Source organism: Mirounga leonina, unplaced genomic scaffold, assembly GCF_011800145.1.
Source record: "Mirounga leonina isolate KUSES-001 unplaced genomic scaffold, KU_Mleo_1.0 Mir_165, whole genome shotgun sequence".
Taxonomy (NCBI): Eukaryota; Metazoa; Chordata; class Mammalia; order Carnivora; family Phocidae; genus Mirounga; species Mirounga leonina.
The window spans coordinates 42163671-42175886 of record NW_023270415.1 but is presented as its reverse complement, the minus strand read 5'-3'; the positions used below and the strand labels follow the sequence as shown (position 1 = coordinate 42175886).

The following is a 12216-nucleotide window of genomic DNA, read 5'->3' as shown; positions in this document are numbered from 1 at the left end:
AGAGGCTTCAGGGGAAATGGGGGAGGGGGGAGGAAAGAATTGTAAAATTCATGAAAACTAGAATTCTCTGCAAATGCCACAATAGTTCTAATGCCCTCCTTGAAGAATGGAAGCCCAAAGAAACAAAATAATGTGCCCCAAGTTCAGGGTTCATAACAATGCAGAAACTGGTATCTTCATGCCAGTATTTGTAAGTGCCTAACATTAAGTTTTTGATTGCCAAGGCATCCATTTCAAAAGACATCCATCTTAAATAAACATATTTTCAGCTGTGTGACAAAGCTACCAACAAAACAGCGAGATAAGGAATTAGGCTTCCCCCCCTCCCCGCCCGGCTTCAGAAAGCCCTGGGTAACCCAAATAACTGACCACCTGAGTGACCCTGCTTCTCCCTTCCCACACCCTAATTCCTGCTCTTATGCTTTAAATTAGCCAATAAAGAGTAAACTTGCAAACCTTAGACATCCTACCCTCAGTCCCTAATGAAAGCAGAATTCATTCTCTCCCTCCTCTCCCTCCCTCCCTCTCCTTCTCTCTCTCTCCACCTCACCCTTTTGATTTTGACTTCACTGTGTGGCCTTTGGGTGTGCCGTATACCCTTCAATAAACCCTGATCCTCAAAATTCCCTGACAGTTTTGCTAAAGTGGGTCCCACGATCAGAATAAAAACTACAAGGGCCAGTGCAGCCACGACATTGGCCCAGGCTGGGGAAATGTCTGCAGGGGCTCCCTACAAATAATACCAGCTGGGCCTGGCAGGTGCCACAAGCATTTTTAGCTGAGAGCATCACTGAATAGGCTGGGACGACACAACAATGCCAGTAAATGCTTTTTTTCCCCTAAACTGTAAGGGAAACAGGTTGAGAGAGGAGGCGAAGGAGGAAAGGGAGGCACTGCAGACAAACCTCTGCTTTGAGGACTATCTTGGGTTGGTTCGACCACTAAGGTGGACAACAGATTTGTAATGACAAGACTCTGTTCTACCACCCATCTAACTTGGACAGTCACTCAACTTCCATAACCCCCAGTATTTTTCCTCTGTAAATTGGCACCAAATAGTTGAACTAAACCCCACTGAGTGCTACCACCATCCATTTCCTTCTGCTTATTTCCTAACAGTAACCAGACTTTGTTCACCTCCTTCCTCTATGTGACCCAAGGGTAATGGACTCCACATCCAGCTCCAAGACTGGATCCTGACTGGTCTATGCCGATCATAGTAATCCCACCCTTCCTTGCCAGTAATTGGTTCAGGCACCCAAGCCAGTCACTGTAGGTCATCCCTCCATTCCCCTACTCTCTTATGCAATGGACACATTACCTACGCTGGCTAATCAGAAGAGAATGACTTCTCTTCCATGGTTGGGTGAGAGATTTTTCTTCTTTTCAGCTAGACATGAATAATGAAATGGGTAACTCCAGTTGCTACTGACAGAGTTCTTATTACCATGAGGAAAAGTAGCCTTGGCTGGAGCTAATGCCCTGGATGAAAGAGTGGAAAGAGAGAACTAAATGAATCCTCACCAACCTGATGGGGTAACAACCATGAGATCACCACACCTCTGGATTTACAGTTGAGACAATTATAACTTTCCTTATTGTTTTAATGCAGTTTGAGTCAGGCTTTCAGTTGCTTGCTGCTGACTAAACCATGATGTGGTAAGGCTAGAGTGAAGATTAAATTAGATATCTATGTAAAAACATGTTATAAACTGCAGAAAATGGCAGCCTTTCTCAAAATTATAAAGTTTCAACTAACCTAGATAGAGGGTTTTTTAGGAAAAGTCCTTAACTACTATAAGCCTCACCTCCTTTCTTTTGGGATATATTTGCCCTCTGTCTTGACCTCTGAACAGGAACTGTATTCTGTAACAACACCTAGTGCATTATCAACACTTAATAAATGCAAAATAATGTTGTGTTAACTACAAATTGCCAGCAGATGTTCTTAAGGCTTTGGAACCTTCAGGTGAAAATGATTGCACAAAATAGTAGTTTAATTATTACATCATCCATCTCAGTAATGGAGAGTGTCTGTCTGTCTCAGCACTGAGATCTCAGGTTAGACTGTTGCTGCAGGGTTTAAGACTTCGTGCTCAATGAGGTCCCTAAAGGCAGGTTTTGGGAAGAGCTAACAATCAGCTTCTCTGTACATTATCATCCTGAATTATTTTGTTCAAAGACAAAGCTCAGCATCCAAAACAAGATGTCAAACAAGAAGATGTCAAAAAAAAGTTTCTGGCTGAAATGAAGTTTAGGAAGACAAGTACTCCCAGCAGTGCAGACAAGTAACCAGAAGCATTACCCAATAAGTGGTTAATAAGAAGACAGAATGATAAGGTTCTTTAGAAGAGCTAGAAGGAATAATCTCAGGATTCCTGCACCCTCAGAAAATATTCCTCCCATCCAGTGGATTTTAATCCTGTCTGTAGATTAGAATCACATGGGGAGAGGTTTTTTGGGGGGTGATTAGTACCATATGTCCCTGAACCCTACCCCAGCTAATTAAATCAAAATTCCTGGGGGAACACCAACATCAATATCACCAATATCACCTAGGAACTCATTAGAAATGCAGAATTTCAAGCTCCACTCAAGCCCCATTCAAGACCCACTGAATCAGGATTTGCATCTCAACAAGATCCCCAAGTGATTCTTGTGCCCATTAAAGCTGAGAAATGCAAGTTCAAAAAACAAGGAAGCTTATTTTTACTCTCGTAACAGTTCCGGTGCTAACAGTGCAGAGTAGCAGGGAAGCCTAACTCCAGAGAGTCATTCAGTGACCCAGGTTCTTTCTTTTATCTTGCTCTGTCCTCCTAGGACATTGCTAACTACTGCCTGGATTACTACGGGTCCAAACGGCAGCAGGGGAAGAGAGCGCTGGAGGAGAACCTTTGATTGCCCTGAGGTCTAACACCAGTACTATGCAATATTGCTGCTCTGAAATTAGTCACAGGATCACATCTAACTCAAAGGATGTTGAGAAATCTAGTCTACTTACATGTCTAGGAAGGAGAAGAGGACAAGTTTTGGTGAACAAAGGTAAGTCTCCATGCTGGACACATAGTAAGTGCCCAATAAATGACAGCCATTATTACAGCTATTATCATTAACCAGGATGTATGTTTTACTAGCTTAGAATACAAACAGTGTTTCAGAGAGGAAGTGGAAGAAAGTTCTAGTGGGTTGAGGTATCGGTGGGAGCAGCCGGGTGGCGGGAGGAGCCGTTACAGGAGCTGGAGCTGTCGATTAAGCTGATCAAGATGACAACTTCCCAAAAGCACCGAGACTTCGTGGCAGAGCCCATGGGGGAAAAGCCAGTGGGGGAGCCTGGCCAGGATTGGTGAAGTCTTGGGCAAGAAGCTGGAGGAAAGGGGCTTTGACAAGGCCTATGTAGTCCTTGGCCAGTTTCTGGTGCTAAAGAAAGATGAAGATCTCTTCCGGGAATGGCTAAAGGACACATGTGGTGCCAATGCCAAGCAGTCCCGGGACTGCTCCGGGTGCCTTCAAGAGTGGTGCGACGCCTTCTTGTGAGGCTCTCTTGGGGAGCCCCCAGTCCCTAGCCCCAGCATTGAGTCTCCAGGGTTTGCAGCCGCACGGGGACTCCTCCCCTGTCCTCTACAAAGGAAGAGATTGCTGTTGTTGTACTCACTTCTGATGTACTTCAAGGTCTTTTGGGAGTTCTCTCCCCTCACCATTTCAACTTTTTTGAAATTCTCGCTCTTGCATGCATCTCCCTTCTTCCCCTCCCAGTTTCGTGTCAACAATTATCAGCTTTTCCAAGTGGATTACTGGCCCTTCCTTCACCCCCTGCCCCCACTGGTCTGTTTTATGCTATTTGGCTCCTTTTTTGGCAGAATAGTCACTGTCCTTGTAAAGTTTTTTAAATCAATAAAGTCAGTGGCCTTCAAAAAAAAAAAAAATACAAACAGTGTTTCATTTATTTTATTATTCTAGTGAATTGCTTGAGACCCAAAGACCTTACCAGCAGGAAGTCTGGAAAGCCTTCCTTAAGGCCTTTCCCATTCCTCCATCCCTATACAGTCCAACATCCTAGAGCCTTTTTCAGTTCTAACGGGTCAATCATACTTCCAAATGCCAGATGAGAGAAGTAACGAGAAAGTTTTATCAGCTCACCAGTACCATTGCTTTGGTGGTTACCTCATGGGCATAGCAAACACTGGCAAAATTACTGACTTCTACTCAAGACCAGTTCTATATATACCAAGGGCTATGGTCAAGGGGCTTCCTTTGTCAAACCATAAACAAAAATCCCTTGATAATATTACGCAGGGGCAAGAGGTGTCTACTGGCCTTACATTTTTACAACTCAGAGAGGCATTCATGTGACTTTTCCTATTATAATAAAAATCTGCTCCAAGGCTGCTGCTGGATGTTAAAGAGGCTGGTACCATTTTAAAAATCTCATCTCACCAGTTCTCAATAGCATTTAACATCTCCTCAAGGCAAGTGTCATGATTTCTGTTTATTGCTTTAGAAAGGGAAAATTTAAAAGACTCCTTAGTCTCAATGACCACAAAGCCAGCACTCAAAACCTAGTCTTTCTGGCAAATAATAATAATATCTGACATGCATTAAGCACTTTTTATTCACCATGTACTATTTAAGTTTTTTTAATTATGTTATGTTAATCACCATACATTACATCATTAGTTTTTGATGTAGTGTTCCACGATTCATTGTTTGCATATAACACCCAGTGCTCCATTTACTACGTGCCCTCTTTAATACCCATCACCAGGCTAATCCATCCCCACACCCCCCTCCCCTCTAGAACCCTCAGTTTGTTTCTCAGAGTCCATAGTCTCTCATGGTTCGTCTCCCCCTCCGATTTCCCCCTCTTCATTTTCCCCTTCCTGCTATCTTCTTTTTTTTTAACATGTATTATTTGTTTCAGAGGTACAGTCTGTGATTCATCAGTCTCACACAATTCACAGTGCTCACCATTGCACGTACCCTCCCCAATGTCTATCACCCAGCCACCCCAACCCTCCCACCCCCCACCACTCCAGCAACCCTCGGTTTGTTTCCTGAGATTAAGAATTCCTCATATCAGTGAGATCATATGATACATGTCTTTCTCTGTTTGACTTATTTCGCTCAGCATAATATCCTCCAGTTCCATCCATATCATTGCAAATAGCAAGATTTCATTCCTTTTGATGGCTGCATAATATTTCTTTGTGTGTGTGTGTGTGTATACCATATCTTCTTTATCCATTCATCTGTCGATGGACATCTTGGCTCTTTCCATAGTTTGGCTATTGTGGACATTGCTGCTATAAACATCGAGGTACACGTACCCCTTCGGATCCCTACATTTGTATCTTTGGGGTAAACACCCAGTAGTGCAATTGCTGGGTCATAGGGTAGCTCTATTTTCAACTTTTTGAGGAACCTCCGTACTATTTTCCAGAGTGGCTGTACCAGCTTGCATTCCCACCAACAGTGTAGGAGGGTTCCCCTTTCTCAGCATCCCCGCCAACATCTGTCGTTTCCTGATTTGTTAATTTTAGCCATTCTGACTGGTGTGAGGTGGTATCTCATTGAGGTTTTGATTTGGATTTCCCTGATGCCGAGCAATGTTGAGCACTTTTTCATGTGTCTGTTGGCCATTTGGATGTCTTCTTTGGAAAAATGTCTGTTCATATCTTCTGCCCATTTCTTGATTGGATCATTTGTTCTTTGGGTGTTGAGTTTGATAAGTTCTTTATAGATTTTGGATACTAGCCCTTTATCTGATATGTCATTTGCAAATATCTTCTCCCATTCTGTCGTTGTCTTTTGGTTTTGTGGACTGTTTCTTTTGCTGTGTAAAAGCTTTTTATCTTGATGAAATCCCAATAGTTCATTTTTGCCCTTGCTTCCCTTGCCTTTGGTGATGTTTCTAGGAAGAAGTTGCTGTGGCTGAGGTCGAAGAGGTTGCTGCCTGTGTTCTCCTTTAGGATTTTGATGGACTCCTGTCCCACATTTAGGTCTTTCAACCATTTTGAGTCTATTTTTGTGTGTGGTGTAAGGAAATGGTCCAGTTTCATTCTTCTGCATGTGGCTGTCCAATTTTCCCAACACCATTTGTTGAAGAGACTGTCTTTTTTCCGTTGGACATTCTTTCCTGCTTGGTCGAAGATTAGTTGATCATAGAGTTGAGGGTCCATTTTTGGGCTCTCTATTCTGTTCCATTGATCTATGTGTCTGTTTTTGTGCCAGTACCATACTGTCTTGATGATGACAGCTTTGCAATAGAGTTTGAAGTCCGGAATTGTGATGCCACCAGCTTTGCTTTTCTTTTTCAACATTCCTCTGGCTATTCGGGGTCTTTTCTGGTTCCATACAAATTTTAGGATTATTTGTTCCATTTCTTTGAAAAAAGTTGATGGTATTTTGATAGGGATTGCATTAAATGTGTCTCTCTCTGTCAAATAAATAAATAAAATCTTTAAAAATAAATAAATGTGTAGACTGCTCTAGGTAGCATTGACATCTTCACAATATTTGTTCTTCCAATCCATGAGCATGGAACGTTTTTCCATTTCCTTGTGTCTTCCTCAATTTCTTTCATGACTATTTTACAGTTTTCGGAGTACAGATTCTTTGCCTCTTTGGTTAGATTTATTCCTAGGTATCTTATGGAGCTGGTTCTTTGAAAGAATTAATAAGATTGATAAACCCCTGGCCAGACTTATCAAAAAGAAAAGAGAAATGACCCAAATAAATAAAATCATGAATGAAAGAGGAGAGATCATAACCAACACCAAAGAAATATAAACAATTATAAGAACATATTATGAGCAACTAGATGCCAGCAAATTAGATAATCTGGAAGAAATGGATGCATTCCTAGAGCTGTATAAACTACCAAAACTGAATCAGAAAGAAATACAAAACCTGAACAGACCTATCACCACTAAGGAAACTGAAGCAGTCATCAAAAATCTCCCAACAAACAAAAGCCCAGGGCCAGATGGCTTCCCAGGGGAATTCTACCAAACATTTCAAGAAGAATTAATACCTAGTCTTCTGAAACTGTTCCAAAAAATAGAAATGGAAGGAAAATTTCCAAACTCGTTTTATGAGGCCACCATTACCTTGATCCCAAAACCAGACAAAGACCCCATCAAAAAGGAGTATTATAGACGAATATCCTTGATGAACATGGATGCAAAAATTCTCACCAAAATACTAGCCAATAGGATCCAACAGTACATTAAAAGGATTATCCACCAAGACCAAGTGGGATTTATCCCTGGGCTGCAAGGTTGGTTCAACATCTGCAAATCAATCAATGTGATACAATACATTAATAAAAGAAAGAACAAGAATCATATGATCCTCTCAATAGATGCAGAAAAAGCATTTGACAAAGTACAGCATCCTTTCTTGATCAAAACTCTTCAGAGTATAGGCATAGAGGGTACATACCTCAATATCATAAAAGCCATCTATGAAAAACCCACAGCAAATATCATTCTCAATGGGGAAAAACTGAGAGCTTTCCCCCTAAGGTCAGGAACGCAGCAGGGATGTCCACTATCACCACTGCTATTCAACATAGTACTAGAAGTCCTAGCCACAGCAATCAGACAACAAAAATAAATAAAAGGCATCCAAATCGGCAAAGAAGAAGTCAAACTCTCACTCTTTGCAGATGATATGATACTTTATGTGGAAAACCCAAAAGACTCCACCCCAAAACTGCTAGAACTCATACAGGAATTCAGTAAAGTGGCAGGATATAAAATCAATGCACAGAAATCAGCGGCATTCCTATACACCAACAAGACAGAAGAAAGAGAAATTAAGGAGCCCATCCCATTTACAACTGCACCCAAAACCATAAGATACCTAGGAATAAATCTAACCAAAGAGGCAAAGGATCTGTACTCAAAAAACTATAAAATACTAATGAAAGAAAATGAGGAAGACACAAAGAAATGGAAAAACGTTCCATGCTCATGGATGGGAAGAACAAATATTGTGAAGATGTCAATGCTACCTTTGCTTTCATTCTAACACCTAGCTGCAATTCCTACTCCCCGTCCCACAGAGTTCTCATTATCGATCCTTTTTTCTTTCTCCTGAATCTAGATTAACTTTCTGAAGGTTGAAAATCATAAAGCAAAAACTAATATGAAACAAGGAGGGACGAGGGAGCTGTATTCCCAGAACTGTAGAATTGAAAGGCACATTTTAATGCTCAAGCCTCAAAAGAAAAGCTGGACTACTGAGTCTTCAGAGGCTTGATGGGTTTGAACCACATACATTAGCACTTGCCTCTTCAGGCCGATCTGTTTGTTGGTTGCTATATGGATGGTAATAAAATACCTTGCTGGGTGGGGCCAAAAATTGTATTACACTCTTAGAGCACATCTGTGAATACGGACCTCCTGAACAAATGACCACAGTTCACTAGGCTTCTGTGCTGTCAGAGGCTGCTTCCCAAATCCCAACTTTGAACCTAGCTCTTCCATATGGACACAAGGGGGTCAATGAAAAATAGTGTCCGAGGGGCCCCCAAGCATGAGAAGTTCTGGCAAAAAGTGACAGGTTTTATCCAGGCTGCTGAAGAGAAATGTACTGAGACTGGAAAGACTAAGGAGGTGGATGCCTTCGGAACGTGTCTGTGGATCAAAATACACCCTAACAGATTCTTGAGAGAGCCCCTGGCGGCCATGTTAACCTTGGCATTGTTATCATGAAAAGGTTATGCTCATTTCTGGCACCTAACATCGGACACATTGACAGCAACGGGGTTGATGGAAGAGGAAAGAATCTGTTTTGCAGTAAAAAAAAAAAGATTTAAAAAAAAAAAAGCAGTTCTCAGATTTCTCAGGCCATTTGAAATCACGCCAGAGAAATACTTGATTTCAGCATTCTTAAGCTCTCTGCAATGATGCTGCAAGTGGTGTCCCCCACGTGTGATGATGTATTTTGGGGCCAGAGTTTTCTCAAGACGTTCCAAGCCTGCAGGCTCCTGATCCTTTTTCAAATTACAAAGATGATAGTATCCCAGGGAGGGTTGTGATTAGTCTAAACTCTCCACAGCTGTGAGAGATGAATGCACAAATTCCAATAAAGATTCTGCATGTTCTGGACTGAGTTTACCTACATGACATCGAGGCCTAACTGAGGAACCACTTAAAAGAACCGGAGCTGCCTCAGTGCTATTCTGTTTCTGCCACAGCATCAGCTGCTGGGGGGCTGGCAATTGTTCTGGAAGGATGCCTCCCCTCACACCACCATCACTGCCCAGCAGTGGATGTTCATTTTAGAAGGTCTGGGATGCGTGGGAGTAAAGCAGGGCTGGGAAAATTGAACCCAAGTACATGGGAATTTAAAGAGGCCTTGCAATTCATTATGTGAATAGCCAGGAGGATTATAAAACACCTTGTAACTGAAAGGGTTGGCCTGGAGCTGTGCGGGACAACAAAACCAGCCGTATCACCACCCCTAACTCATTTAGAATGGTGCTAGCAAGAAGGCAGGCTCAGCGCTTTCTGCAGTTACTTGGAAAAGCCAACAGGGCTTTATTTTCTTATTCTGGACACTTTTTCCTAAAATACTTCCTTAGAATACAAAGTAACATAATAATACACAGCATGCTCCTTTACCATGTTTAATAATTGTCTCATCTGAAAACACTTGGCTATTCTCCTTTATGAAACAACTGACACTAGGCATGCTTTCCAAAACTGTGAAAGACTTAGGGGGACAAGGAATTTACTACACTGTCTACACATATTCGCAACTATAGAGATAATAAATAAGATTCCTCACCTTGGAAAACAAAAAGAAAATACCAAAGGAATATTTAATAGTATTTTTTTTTAAATCTTCTGTGATCTGCAGGAATGTATACACAGTCATTATGTACATATGTGATATGTGACATTTCTCCTTGTAGACACTGAACTTGTTTTCTCTCTCTAAGGCAAACCAGAAAGACAACACCACTAATGTCAAGAGGCCCAATGAAGAGTTGAATGAGCTGTAAGCAAAATTCTCAAAGCACCAACCCCTGGATGATCTATCTATACATGGTATTTTATTAAAATGAGGATGGGAGTGGAAGAAGAAGGAAACAAGCTCCAAAATTTTCTTATAATCATACAAACAAAACACAACTACAAGCATTTCCACTTTTAACTTTTCAGTCCTTCATGCAAATCCTCTACATGCGAATAGATTCTCTCAACTACTAGCCATATCACCTCAGATTTCACCATTTCTAGAGAAAAATCAAATTATTAATTTAAGCCTGTTAAACTGGATGGTAACTATGCATTACTCCCCCTGGAACCCATGTTGCAAGGGCAACTTCAATATCAAATGGCTTATTCCTGTCTTTCTGCTGGAGGTCAGTTCAAAGTACAATCACCCAGCAAGGCAACTTGGAGGGGAAAAATAGTATCTTTTAAAAATTGAGTAGGAAATCAGACAGTATGTCAGCATTCATATGGCTAAAACGAAGCTGCAGGCTAAAACAGAACAGCCCTACGGATAAGAGGAGTGTTGCCTTCCTGAGAATATTCAAGGTTGGTCTAATAGTAACATTAGCGGTTGCTGGTAGATGCTTGACAACCAGCTCATATGGAGAAAAAACCATGTTTTGTAGCATTTGCAATGTCCCTGGTGTAAATACACCCAGGAAGGCTGACTTCAAACTACCCAGTGACATCCCTGAATGGGAAGTTAAGAAGAGATTCACAGTAACAACCCATTCTATAGTATTTCAGACACAATAGATTATAACTAATCTCAACTGCATAAATTATAATAAAATGTGGGGAAATCACTAGACTACGGTGAATTTTGAGTATTACTTTTGTTTTTAATGTCATTAGTTTAATTGTAAGTTTATATAATTTAGTCTTAATTAATGGTTGCATTTAACAATTGGCTTCCAAAATGCATAAAAATGTAAAGGTGGGCTCTAGTGAGCAGGTATCATTGGTTCCAGCACACCACTGCTCTTTGCTCTTCAGGGACATTAAAGACATTTTGAACACGCAACAAACCAAATAAACGAAGCTACTAAATCACTTGGATCAAACTATTTTCAGGGTTTCCAGGGCGGCCAACCTCTTCACTACCCCACTTTAGAAATACTCAAAGTTCAGGTTACACGGTTTGTAGTATTTACAGGAATATCATTAAATAACAACACCTTGCATTTGTATCACACATTACACTTTTCAAAGTAGGGCTTTAGAGCACGATGGGACAGTCTGATCCTGCCTAGTCAATTTAAATCGGCGGGTAATAATAGCATTTTAGTGCCTTGTCCATGAAAAGAGAGTCCTGGGAGCTGTTTGTCCAAGAGAGAGGCGGAGGGATGGAACTGAGAGCCAGGCAAGGAAGCCTAGAGCTGGCCAGACACCCCTACGTTCCAGATTCCCTCCTGGAAATGGCTCCATTACTGAGAAAGCAAGTGTGCGGTAGTACCAGGCTTTCCTTCCTCCCTCCTGTTTTCTGACTCTAACTAGAAATCTGACTAGAACTGTTTTTCCTGATAGAAAAGAAAAGGATTGGCTTGGACGGTATATGCTCAGAGAGTATCTGGAATAGCTAAAATTATTAGAGTCGTAACATTCAAATATGCTCTTAACTGACCGAACAGCTTTATAATGTTTTTCTCCTCCTCAAAACATACCTGTTACACCGTAGACACTTGTGTGAAGAGTCTACATAGATCTCACTGCCAAAATTAACAGCAGCAGTAGTCGTGGCCGAGTGGTTAAGGCGATGGACTAGAAATCCATTGGGGTCTCCCCGCGCAGGTTCGAATCCTGCCGACTACGGGAAGGTTAGCTTTTGCGGTCGATACTTGCTTTCCTTTTGGAGAGCTCTCCCCAGCTTTTCCCGCAGATTATTTAAAGAATTTATGAACGCTTGGAATACAACGGGGACCCCAAGGGGGCCATAAAAGGAGCGAACGAGGGAGCTACGGTGTCGTGTGATTGTGGTTACAACCTGGGCCCAGGAGGGGGAGATGGGACAAAACACGCCAATCTGCAACGAAAAAAAGCAAAGCGTCGCGAGGTCACGCAGAAAGGGACAGCTCCGACCTCTGGCCCCAGGGGTAGCCCAGCGCCACCAGAAGTCGCGGACCCACGGCGTCCTTCTGCTCGAGCGCGTTAACCCCAAAGGTCGCGAACGCCTGGGCCGTCTTGGGACGGCGAACGCATGCGCGGGCGC

The 12216-nt window shown here is 42.0% G+C and overlaps 1 non-coding gene and 1 pseudogene across 2 annotated transcripts; both read left to right on the top strand.

Moving 5' to 3' along the window:
• Positions 1-3001: 3001 nt before the first annotated feature.
• LOC118014753 lies at positions 3002-3909 on the top strand (annotated as a pseudogene). The gene has a single exon (XR_004680370.1). The product of XR_004680370.1 is annotated as a barrier-to-autointegration factor-like (transcript).
• Positions 3910-11737: 7828 nt separating this feature from the next.
• Positions 11738-11819, top strand: TRNAS-AGA. Its single transcript has one exon. It is a non-coding gene; the product is annotated as a tRNA-Ser (tRNA).
• The last annotated feature ends 397 nt before the right edge of the window (positions 11820-12216 follow it).